Source organism: Marmota monax, unplaced genomic scaffold (genome assembly GCF_021218885.2).
Source record: "Marmota monax isolate L192 unplaced genomic scaffold, Marmota_monax_Labrador192_F-V1.1 WCK01_AAM20220418_F8-fsc00022, whole genome shotgun sequence".
Lineage (NCBI taxonomy): Eukaryota > Metazoa > Chordata > Mammalia > Rodentia > Sciuridae > Marmota > Marmota monax.
The window spans coordinates 11463626-11477091 of NW_026695215.1; the positions used below are offsets into that span (position 1 = coordinate 11463626).

Sequence of the window (13466 nt, forward strand, 5' to 3'; positions counted from 1 at the left end):
CATTTTTTCTATTGCTAGATCAATGGAATAAAAGTAATGTGTACAATGGAAAATGATAATGTAATTCAGAAAAGGGTAGTCTTATGAAAACCTGAGTTTAGAAAGCTGAAAATTGTATATTGTGTTCCTTGGCTTATTTAAATTTTGCTATGATTCTGCAGAATCATGAATAGGTAAACTTAAAAGATCGAGATGTGTTTACATGCCATAGACTATGGCATAATATGAACCAGTGCTCACAAACTATGTGGCTGGGCCAGTGACTTCTCCCTTCTTAGAGTTTGTGACTCTAGCTCTTAGGTTGTGATATTCGCACTAGAGGGAAAGTAGAAGTCAAGTGTCAGTAAATCTTAAGGCTATGAATCATCAGATGTAGCAGATAAGATACAGGTTGAAAAAATGGGATACCACTGCCATTCTTATTTAATATTGAGCATTTGTCCGGATATTCCAGCAAGACATGTTCACTTCAGGGTCCGGAGTAAGACTTTACTTGCTAGTTCAAGCTGCAAGATTTCTGTAGGAACTCTACTTCTCAAATGATGCTCCTCCCTGCTCAACCCTTTCCCCTTTTGAGGATGGTTAGACCAACAACTTGCCTTGTGTCTCCTTTCTACACACACAGGTTACATGTTGGAATGTTGTCTCCATTTCCTGACTTTGCACAGTGGATCTTGCCACCATTGGCAGCCCTAGGAGAGCAAATGAGATGCAAAGATGAGGGAACCTCACTCAATACCAATGCAAAAATTCCTACTATTATTATTTACCAAAACTGTTCTTTTATGGATGCAACTTTTTAAAATTTATATTCTAAAATTTTATATTATTTTAAAAGTCCCAAATAGGTAAAAAGTAATTTACACTTTTCATATACTCTTCATTTTCCTCTCTCATTGATAAAATCTAATTATATAGGTATAGTACATTGTCACACCAGGACATTGATTATTAACAAGTACAAACTCAGTAACAGATCTTGTTCAGATTTCACCCAGTTTTTGCATTCACTGTTCAGATGTTTAGTTCTATGAACATTCATCAAACATGTATATTTGAGTAGCCAACACCACAATTTGAATGCAGAATTCTTGGACCACTACTGACAAGCACCTTCATATAACCCCTTAATAGTAATTCCTTTCCAGGCCTAACCTAGCAAGCAAGCAATAGTCTCCTCTTCATTATTACAATGCTGTCACTTCAAGAGTTTCATATGAGTAAGATTGATATATTTCATTCAGTGTAATGCCTCTGAGTTCCATCCAAGTTGGAACTGAAGAAATATTAAAGTTTGTGTCAATAGATCATTCTTTATTATTGTAAGGTAGTATTCCATGGTATAAATAGAGCATAGTTTGTTTACTCCTTCATCTATTGAAGGGCCTAAGTTTCTTCCAGTGAGCATCTATTACAAATAAAATGGCTATAGATGTTTATGTACAGGTCTTTGTATGAAAATATTTATGCAGAATAAATGCTAAAGAGAACATTGACTAAGTCTTTCAGTAAGCCTAGAGTTAATTTCATTAGACAAGTAGTGTTTTGCAAGCTGAAGTAGTATAATTTCTAGCCTTTCTACAACCCCACCAGATTTTAGGGTGGTCAATATGTTTTACTTTAGCCATTTTAATGTTTTATAGTTTGTCACTGCACCTTTAATTTGTGTTTCTTAATGGTTAATAACATTGAAGAACTCCTGTGCATATTTTCCATCAACTTATTCTTTTTTGGGAACTGACACCCCAAGTCTCTTGCCCAGCTTCTCATTTGGATTTGTTTCTCACCATTGAATTTAGAGTTCTTCTTGGATTTTGAATACAAGTGCTTGGTTCTATATGTGGTATGAAGCTTTGTGTTCCAGCCTTTGGCTTGTTGTCTGATTCATTAGGGTCAGGTATAAAGAAACAGATTATTTTGGTGAAGTACAATATATTCATTTTTTTTTCTTTTATAGATTGTATTGATGATGACATATCTAAGGACACTTTTTGAAATCATTAAGCACAAACATAATTTCCTCTATTTAATTTTAAACACTTCAGCGCTACATATATTAATTTCAAAGGTCTATCACGTTTTGAGAATTGCTAGATCTGCAGAAACTTGATTATTTCTAAGCATTTTAAAAATATATGTTATAAAGGAACAGAAACTTCTTAGTGATGGAAGTAAAGGCAAAAGCATTTTAAAAATATATGTTATAAAGGAACAGAAACTTCTTAGTGATGGAAGTAAAGGCAAGTTTCATTTAGCTTTGCCCAAACAAAGTTTAAATTCAAACCTGATAATCTTGTTTTTTTTTTCCTCCATGAATTGTGAATGTAGAATTTGAGTTATTGTTAAGCCAACACTTTTTAAGATTGCAGACTACTCATATAACCAACTATATAATTCGAAGAGTGTGGGTAAACATACATAAATGCATTTCAAGAAAAACTATGACATGTTGTGTTTATAAGTTCTATGGTAGTATAATTATAGACTTACTTCTACAGAATTAATTTGCTTCCTGCACTAAGAAAAGTTGAAACTTAAAAGAATATAGTTTCCTTATCAAATGCAATTTAAATCTTATTTGATTTTTTTCATACTGCCACTATCTTACAAAATTATCATCTAGTGCCACTGACTGTAAAGGCTAAACGATTTAACTACTTCTTGCCAAAATTACAAAAAAAAGAAATTAATTAATTAATCACATTTTATGTATTTCTTCATTCTATTTATGATTCAAACTGGATTTTTAAACTTAAATTGCATAATATTTACTTTAGAAATTCAATGGCCAGCGATAAAAATGGAACTGAAATTACCAAGCACTTTTATCTATCAATTTATTTATTTACTTTTAGGATCAGGAATTGACCCTAGCAGCGCTTAGCCACTGAACCAAATCCCCTTTCTTTTCTTTTATTTTTATTTTTTAATTTTGAGACAGTGCATTGCAAAAATTTTAAGGCTGGTTTTGAAATTGTGATCCTCCTTCCTCAGTCTCCCAAGCTTTTGGGATTACAGGAATGCACCACTGTGTTCAAGCCTAAGTTTTTATTCTGAAAAAGACTGAATCTCTCTCTAAATGCCCTACACAGAGAGACCCAATCACTTTTATTCTTTATAATGGCCTCTAAGTTTGGATATACTTTTTTTTTTTTAATGAGGCAAATAATTTCCAGAGAAATCGAACAAATTGCTAAACAGTGTCAGTAAGTGTATCACCAATGTTTTAAACAAGGTTTGTGTTAACCTTGGCTCATCCTCTATTTAAAATATTAGATCATTTCAGAAATCTAGTTGAGGTAGTAGATTGAAATGATAAAATCTCTATTTATGCTAGATTAGTTAAGAAAATGAAAGATGAAACATCTTTTTCTGTTGATAAGTTTGTTCTACATTCTTTATTTTATTAGTTAATGAAAATTATAGTTGAGAACTGGTGTTTTATTATATGAAAAAAAATAGCTCCTACAAACAAATAATTAACACATAGTTCAAGAACAGTTGAGGGGTGCTGGGCAGGTGGCACACCCCTGTAATCCCAGTGGCTCCGAAGGCTGAGGCTGGAGGATCACAAGTTCAAAGCCATCATTAGCAATTTAGCATGACCTTAAGCATTATAAGGAGAACCTGTCTCAAAATTAAAAATAAAATAAAATAAAATAAAAACTGGCTGAAGAATGTTGCCCAATGGTTAAGTTACCCCTGGGTTCAATCCCAGGTACAAAAAAAAAATGATGAGCACACACTCATATAATAAAAACTGAATAAGCACGTGAAATATGTTTAACACTGTCAATTTAATGCCAGATTCGTGGGACCCAATATACCTCCAGGAGACGAATCCAATGCAATCACACTAGATTCTTTATTGCAAGCTCGAGCCTGGACTCACAACCGTTTCCAAAGCAGCAGTCCCAGGGAGTGAGTCTGTCCTTTGTTCAGTGAGATTTTATAGGTTGTCGGGGGATACTCTATGTGTCACAACATCACACAGCAAATAATTTCACATCACGGAAAGTCAAACAACAACTCTTAACATTGATTAGCACATTCACTAGCAGGAACAAGTTGGGTAGGAGTGATTGGTTAGTACAAGTGGGAGATTCCTTTGAACTGATTGGTTTAAGCCACAAGGGGTATATGTGCTAAACTACATGGTTTCCCAACATGTTATCAACCACCATAAACTACTGGGGGTCATCTGGCATCCCAGGTATTTTCCCTGTCTCATGTTGATTGGAGGTTGCTAGGAGGTTGCTATGGGTCCTCACCTAGCCTGACTGAGTCAGGGACACCTGGCGCTGCAGATCTCTCCTGTTATTTATAGACAAACAACTCAGCAGGGTGGGTACTTAGGAGTGCTCTGTGGGTTTTTCCCAGGACAAAGGTCACACCCCCTTCCTTAGGACAGGCCTTGAGGTAGAAGCTGGTTTCTCAAAAATGGAGTCACATCAGTTTCTCATAATCATTAAGAAAATGACAATTAAAACCACCATGAGATAGTGCTTTCTAGAAAAACCATAGATTATAAAAATTGGCTAAAACAAGTTTAATGGAATGTGGAACTAGAACTTTCATATTTTACTGGGGAGAATATGACTTTTGACAACCACCATGGAAAATGATTTGGCTAATTCTTAATAGAATTACCACTACATGAACCAGCAATTCTACTTACAATGAAATATCAAACCATACATCCATGTGAAGCCTTATTTGCCTTGTTTTCCTAAGAATTTTATTCATTATAATTCAGAACTGGCAACCATCTATATACCCATCAAATACAGAATGGATAAGCACAGTTTGACATATGCATACAGTGAAATAATACTAAACAATGAAAAAGAGGAAAGGATTTATATTTGGAGGACATAGATTAATTGCTAAAAACACTGAGCAATCAAAACTATCCAGAGAGAACACATGATCTGTTAGCTCATGTTATGGACGAACATCCAGCATGGAACCACACAGGAATTTAGGGAAAAGGCCAAATCATTCAATACCATGCTTGTGGTAAGGGCTATCCCATTGTATACTTTTGTCAGAGTGCTTTAATCTGCATACTAAAAATGAGTGAATTTTATTTTACAAAGAAAAGAAAATTAGTTCTCAATAACATTGTTTTAAAATTTGTACACCAAATATATATATATATATATATATATACATATATATATATATATATATATATATATATATATATATATATATTTTTTTTTTTTTTTTTTAAAGGAACTGATACCCTTTATGGTAGTTGGAAGGACAGTAGGTAATGTTGTAAGTCTTTGGAGCAAAGGTGACAGTCAAGTGCACACTTAATGACAGCAAAAGGAGGATGAAGCACAGAAGGAAATGCAGTTCTTTCTTGACAGATTATACACTAGAGCTTCCTTCCAAGAACAAAGATATAGAGAAGAATGGCTCAAAAATAATAATGGGCAAATTGGAATATGCAAAAGTCAGAGAGTCTTGACCTTCCCTGTGAACACACCGCTTCCCTAGGAAGAAATTGAACAATTGAGCTGTAGCAAAACAAAGTATAAAAGAAACTCTCCAGGCTCTCAGATTGAAATACTTGCTCTATGAGGGTCCTGTAAGAAGGGGACTAGCCTCTCTTTGATTCATTGAGTTTTTACAAATTAAATTAAAAAATAAAAACTGAGGCTGCAAGAGCATGCTATATAGCGCCCTCTACTGAATCTATGAATCTTCTAGCATTGTGCCAGAGCTCTTCCACCCTAAAGGTATTGTACAATGTAAGGACATTTTCACTTCACTAATGAGGAAAGTAAATACGGTGTTAACAAATATTAAATTATTTGAATTATATTCACAAAGAAATTATAATAAAATTATTTATTCTCTAATATTTTCTAAACCACACACTAATTTTATTAAACAAAGATTCAAAAACTATTAAATATATTGGAATAAGGGTATTAATTATGCCAATACTTACCTAAATTAAATAGGGAATTATCTTTAGTCATACCACAGGTGTTATTAATGACAGGGTAAAGTGAAAGTTTTTGCAAGTATGAAATATTAAAAAGCCTACAGATTTTTCATGATTATATTAAGAAAACAAATTATTTTCCTAAAGATTAATCTATCTTATTATGGCTCTCAGTTTTCATTGGTAAGAAATACAAACTAGAAAACGATGAGAAGATAAAAGAATAATGTAGAATATGAAGAGAAAGATCACTATGAAAAGAAAAAAAGAAATAAACAGCCAACAAATCAACAGAAACATAAGAAGACCAGCCAAGTGTGTTGAAGTAAGTCAGACTAAATAAAAGAGTGTTCTTCACATGCAAATAATTATTACACAAGTCATATCTCTGTTGAAGGTGGGAGTGGTGGAGAACTAGAGCGAGGGGGAGAGGGGGAGGGAGATGGAGTGTTATTAATAGAGAATGGGGAAAAAAATGAGACTCAGAATGCAAGCCTGGCCAGAGATGATGGAAGTATCTGGAATTCTACAACAAATGCTATGAAAATAGAGATAGATCCACTGGTAAGTTCTCAAGAAAAAAGAACAATATTATCAAATGTGTTGCCATCAAGCCTGGGAAGACGGAGAGTAACATGAAAAGTTATCTCAGGATGAGGGTAGGAGACAGATGGAGCAGATAAAAGATTTGAAACTTGGCTCAGTGAGAAAGTGTTTTTTTTTTTTTCTTTTTCCTTTATAAAAGCTGAATACTATTTCAAAAATATTCTGAATTCAGACTTTCAGGGAACTTGGATGAAAACCTGCTGAGGAAATAAAGCTGTCAAGAATGGAAAAAAACGTTGATCCATGGAAAAAAGCATTTCATGGCTTATAAAAGAAAGTGAGAGCAGCGCATGAAGTCTTCTGTCTCTAAAGCTACACTTAATAAACATCCTTCAGAATGTTAGCAAATTAAATTACATAACTGTCATACACACATGGAACAAGAGGCAGGATAGAGCACTGACCGGCTCCCCTTCTCTTGGTGTTCCTACTCCATGGGAAATGTAACATTGTATTGCTCATTGAGGTCTGGGGTGGGTTGCACCTCAAGGTTGTCTTGAATCCTCAAAACTTATTTGGGTCTCAAGATTCTTCCAATACTTTGCTCTCTCTATTCTGTAAGTCCAACAATTTATAGAAAATACTTGAGAACAAGTTTTAGAACAGCTACCATAATTGTTGGAAGAATAAGTTAGTTGAGAAATATGCTAAACTGATCATTGGCAATATTTCCTTGAATAAACACTTCCATTGGTAGATTTAATCAGTGCTTTTGTTATGAGTTTACCCAAGTCTTACATCTTTACCAATCACCTTCTGGATTTCTTATACTAGAGCCTACTTTTCTGTTAGAGTCTGTAAACAAGTCAAAATAACACCTGGCATTTTGCCAGGGGAATGTTAGAGTTCATAAACAAGTCTGGATGGTGCCTGGCAAAATGCCAGAGGGAGTGGTTTGAGAAGTAACAAAAACAAGCCATTAAGTGTGGAGATTCCTTATTGGTTGACTGATGTATCTAGTTTATGCTAATTAGATAAGCTGTGTGGAATGTATAAATACTGCTCCTGTCCTGCAATAAAGGGCTCCCACTCCTGCTGTATCAATCTACACAAGTTATTCGTCACCCCCCAGTTATTTTGCTGCAGCCAGCCGGACTGTGGCACTTTTCTACATTTTTCCTGACAGATGAGCTGCCCAGAGTCCAAAGATCTAAAGAGAGCATCATGGTGACCTATGGCAAGTGGAGCTGTGTAGGAAGAGATAAGTAGTAAGGGGGATCTTATATACAAAGTTTCATATCATCATTCTTTTCATTTTTGAAGACTCATATGGTTGTTCTCCAACTAACATAAGCATCTCTTTAATGTGTAGTTACATTCCCTATCAAGTATTGCCTATTTTATATCATGATTCAAAACATGTTCATACATGGTTCTTTGTATGCATTTGTGATTATGTCTCTAGAATATTTAGTTGTAGAAATATTTCTAACCTCCTACAGATGTCATTTAATTTCCAAATGTTATACATATTTGGATTCCACTAGAGAATGCATGAGCAAATAATACCCCAGCCTTTCCACTGACACATTATAGGATATTTGGATCTATATTTTTGTTTTAATGTTTATCTCCCTGGCCATTACTTAGACAAAGCATCAGCACCTCTGATTATTTCCAGCACTCTTTTATGTATTCTGAAAATATCCTTTATACATTGTATGGACCATGAACATTTTTCCCACTCTGTAATTTTTGTTAATTTTTGTAGGACATTTTATCTCACACAAAGTCATTCTGGGGCAAAGGAAAGTAAATCCTGGTTTATTAGCTTTACTTTTATGCAACTTACTTCTGTAAAAATATTTCTCTTTATGATTTTGTGAAATTTTCATTTTGGTTTAAAAATGTCCAATCATTAAAAAAAAGAAAGAAAGAAAAGATATACATTTAGATATACTTTTCCATGTGCTCTGGATTTATCAAAAAATAAGAAGACAGAGGCTGGGGTTGTGGCTCAGCAGTAGAGCGCTCACCTAGCATGTGTGAGACCCTGAGTTCCATCCTTAGCACCACATAAAAATAAATGAATGAAATAAAGGTATTGTGTTCAACTACAAGGAATAAAAGAAATATTTTTTAAAAAGAGAGTTTTAAACCTACGGACTTATATAATATGGCAGGTAAATAGTGGACTACCAAAGATTTGTACTTACTATTCCCAGGAACGCTTGACTTTTTACCATAAATACAAAAGGGCTTTTGCACAAGTGATGAAATTAATGCTCTTGACCATCACAGATATGCTGGATTATCCAGATAGGTGCAGTAGGGTCACAAAGGTCTAATTGAAAGAGGAGAAAACAAAGTGAAAAGCAGAAAGGGACATGTAGCAGTGTCACTGTGAAAGCAGTTGAAGGGATAGGATTGTTGGGTTAGAAGATCGGATAGGGCCATGAGCCCAGGAATGCTGACTGTGCTACAACCTGGCGAATCAATAAAGCAAAATCTCCCATGGAGCCTCCAGAAGGAATCTAGCCCAGGTGACAGTGCTAATACAGTGAGATCTATTCACACTGCTGAACTTGTAACCTGTCAGTGAAAAAACTGTCAGTGAAATAACTCACAATTTTGTGATGGTGCATTAAGCCTTGATTTTTTGGTGATTTTTGTTTCAATGTCCTTGACAATTTTAGTATTAGTTTAGCAATATAATTTACATGTTACACTAATAGAAAACAATGTTCACACAAATAGAAAATGAATAAGAAATGAATAGGAAACTAATACATATAGGAAGGATAATAAATACTTAATACATATGTGGTCAAGGAAGAAGAAGAACATGGGTAACCTGATATGGTGGGCTATCAATAGAGTGGTCAGTAGGTATATGCTCATGCATGAAAGGAGAAAGGGCTTTTGTGGATAACTAGTAGCAATATTGTTATATTAACTCTTCAATAGAGCAATGTCATAAAAAATGATCTAAGGCAAAAAGCAAAAAATAGGAGAATTTTAATATTAAACTAGGATACTGTGTGTGTTCCAATAGGAGATTAAAATGATTGTGAATACTTGATAATGTAACAATCTGATTTCCTTTGGAAACAGAAGCATGAAAAATACATAAACAGCTGACAAATTCAATGCATTGGTTTGATAAAGTATGTCATAAACAAAAATAACCATGACAGACTATGGGAAAATATTTTCAATATAGGTTACCTTTAAAACATTTTATCTACAAAAAGTCAATGTGCCTATAAATAGGAATGAAAATTAAGCAAAGGAAAGAAAAATAAACCAAGAAGGAAGAATACGTTTTGGATGAATGATATAATTTTATTGAAGGATTAGAACTGATTAATAAATGTACAAAAAATTGGTCAACCCCTTGTTTGTTCTTTGGTCCAAAACTAATCATTAATCTATTTTCAATATTGGTTTAGGTTGAAAGAAGGGAAGTTCATATTCTGCCCAATAATAAATTCTTAGTATCTTTATTTAGACAGATGCTAGAGGATACAAGTGCAGATGATATTACTTCCATAAATTTTCATTACTTGGAATCTGTGCAGTTTTAGAAGATAAAACTAAGCTAAATTACTTATGATTTAAAAAGTAAATAATACCTAAAGTGTAATCTTCAGAATTAAATGAAAAAGATGAATTTCATGTTTATCAAATTGCTAAGAAATCAGTCTGATCCCAGTAATGTTTTTCTTGCATTTGTAATTTTCTTTTATAGGAAGGGAGAACTAGATGTATATTTGAAAGTTGTTTGGTAAGCCACATTTAAATTTTATGAATAGACGTTTTCATTGTAGAATATTTTTGTTGACAAAATAAACAATTGAACTCAGCACTGTTGAATTACTTCATCTCGAATTCCATTTTTCTTGACACACTACCAGTTCTCAGAGAACAAGAATATTGCCCAGTTACGTCATTTCTAGCTGAGATTCTAAGAGATATGTAAGTAAGTTCTTTCAAAAAATAAATTTGATTGTTATAAAGTTCTGGATATTAAGGTAGGCTAAACTCTTTGGCTTTATGAAAAGTCTTTGACTTACTATTTTCTGAAAGATGTTATTCATAATGTAAATGTGAATCCTATTTAAATTATTTCGTATCAAAACATTTTCTTCATAAATGTATGTCAGATCCTTTATTATTGAAATAAAGAAAAGAAGTAAAAGCTGAAAACATTCATGTGTTACAATATTAGTTCAAAGAATTAAAAGTTCTGAATATGTAGTGCTTTATATCTAATCCTCTGATAATTTGATCTTTAAAAAATGTTGAATTCATTTTGCCTTAATATAGAGTCTGCCTATTGGTGCTAGCTATTTCTTTTATTAGAAACTCCTAGTCTATGTTGCTTTGAAATCCCTCACCTGGTCACTGGGGAGTCCTGTTATCTTGTCATCTGGCTAAACTTTCAATGTCATTGTGTTCCTGCAGTATGTCTAATCTCATCTCAGAAGCATCCCTTATCTTTTAACCTTAGTGGGTCTTTATTTAACTTGTTTTCTTTTCTGAAGCTGCACCTTGGGTCTAATGTCGACCACTATTTTGCTGTAATCACTTCTCTATCATTTTTCTGCATCAGTGCTGCAGAACTGATCAATGTTCCAATCCCTGCCTCCCAAGACTAATTATCTTACCATTATCTAAATTGAATTAAATTTTCTATCACTTAGCACCACAAACTAAAGAGATAAATATTGTGAAATAGTCATGATTACTAGTGCAAAAAATGGAGATAAAACAAATTTCATAATTAAAATGTGGCATAGATGATACACAGACAATACTACTAAATAAGCAAAAAAAAAATACTTAATGATTCTGTTTAAGTAGCATTTTTGCATCTCTTGATGATTTCTTCCTAAAGGGTAACCTGCAAATGTAGGCACTATAAATCATTGCCCAAATTTTACACAAAATATTATTAGAGCTACTGATATTGTGCATCTATCACACCCCTCAGAATACTATGGTGCAAATGTTTGTCCTGAAAAACACCTATCTCTATTTGACCCTCTGCATTGTGGAAGAGTCCATGTTCTCCTATGCTCAACTCCATTGACTTAACCTTTCATACTCAGTCAATAACTGTCAATTTGCTATATATGGAGTATTTGTGAGGAATCACTTGAGAAATTCATCTACATTTATTCGTCTGGTTTTAACACCATACCAATATTCCAAAAGTTGATTCAATAGATGATCTAGAATGTGGCTTGAGAACATGTACCTGAAAGAATCCCAGGGTGTTTATCATATACTTTGATATTGAGAGCCATCAATTCACTCATCAATTCACTTTATTAAAAGAGAGAGTAGTTTTCAAAACACAAAATGTTGTGGTAGGTTTCAACAGTAGTCTTCCTATTAGGTTAATGTATTTTGTTGTTTGTTTGCTTGGCTTGATATCTTAATCCAAAAATAAATAGAATTTAGATGTTAGTATCATTTAATAAATATTCTAAGGATAGTCATATAGAATCACATGGTCTCCTAGTTTGTGAGGTATACTTAAAGAAGTACTGGGCAGCAGGATGCAGGGCAGTTCTGAGTGACATCTGCTCTTCCTCTCTGCATGGTGCATTATCAGAAACTCTACACGCATCAAGTTAAGTTGGCTTAAAGATTAGGTTCTCTAATCTTAACTGAACAAATATTTTTAAAGTGTGAACTTAACTTTGTATTCCTGCAAAGAAAGCTGCAATAAAATATAACAACAAATATTTCAGATTATACTACATATAAAAAATAGCAAGGCCAATGTTTCTTATTGTACAACTACAATAAACAGAAAATAATAACCCAACAGCAGTATTTCAGAAAGAAAATGAAATGTCTTCTCATGGTTCTTTGTCAATAATGGAAAACAAAGTCCACATACCATGAAATGTTTTCTCTTACTGAAGCAGTAAAATTAGAGTATTACACAGAAAACAAAACGGAGAGAAATAAAAATGTGTTCTTTTGTTAGTATGTACCATCAACAAGTTCTAGACTCTATTATTGATGATGTAAAGGAATAAGTTTAGAAGAATTACACACTCTAGGGGTGTACTACATATTTGCATGACAGTCTAGATAGTTTTTATGCTTCTTCCAGATTTTGTGTGAGCTACCAAAAAAAAAAAAGCACTGGAAACTTTGTGTCTTTTAAAACAAATACCTTTAAAATGTTTAAGGGAAATGGAAGAAGTTGAATGTTCTTTTGTTCTTTGTTAAGGGTACAAAGATTCTACTGTGCTTTAGATTAATTTGTAGTATTCTTTTGATAAAAGTGATTTTTCATCTTGGAAGCAGAATCAGAAGTGCACATAGTGTACATGATGAAGTCATGTCACTAATTACACAAAACAGTGTCAGTAGAACAAATAGTGGAATTGACTAATATTTTATAAGGAGATGACACAGATAATAGCTGGGGAAATCTGTTGAACCATAGGCAGAAGTTGCGCTGATTATCTCGTGGCAATGTTAGAATATTTGAAAAATAAAATACAAAACAATTTTAACTTTTTTCTGCATAGCTAAAAGTATTCCCTATTTGTTGAATCATTTTTCATCACAAATATATTTTAAGAGTATATTACTTAAAAGATACTTTGGAAACAAGAAAAAATCTATAGATACCACTAATGAAAAAGTCGTACTTTGAAAATAATGCTTTTGAAAGAAATTTCAGTTAATTGAAAACATTTTGAGGTATGAATATTTTCCATATTTTAAGAATGTCATCTCCTAAGATAGTTTGTATGACTTAAAGCAATATTTTTAGATATCTACTCTTTATAATTTTGCAGATTTATTCTAATTTATTTAAAATATTCAAAAGTGAAAAGTTATAATTAGCTTTGAGGACACTTGTTATTAATAGAAAGTTTACATATATTCAAAGTAATTTACAAAGATTTTTTCAAATAAGACAGAA

The 13466-nt window shown here is 33.1% G+C and overlaps 1 long non-coding RNA gene across 1 annotated transcript; it reads right to left on the minus strand.

Annotated features, from left to right (window-relative positions):
- Positions 1–400: 400 nt before the first annotated feature.
- On the minus strand, positions 401–8848 carry LOC124084277 (uncharacterized). Its single transcript, XR_006849078.1, has 2 exons — positions 8725–8848; positions 401–692 (listed from the first exon to the last, which is right to left on the minus strand). It is a non-coding gene; the product is annotated as an uncharacterized LOC124084277 (long non-coding RNA).
- Positions 8849–13466: the final 4618 nt, after the last annotated feature.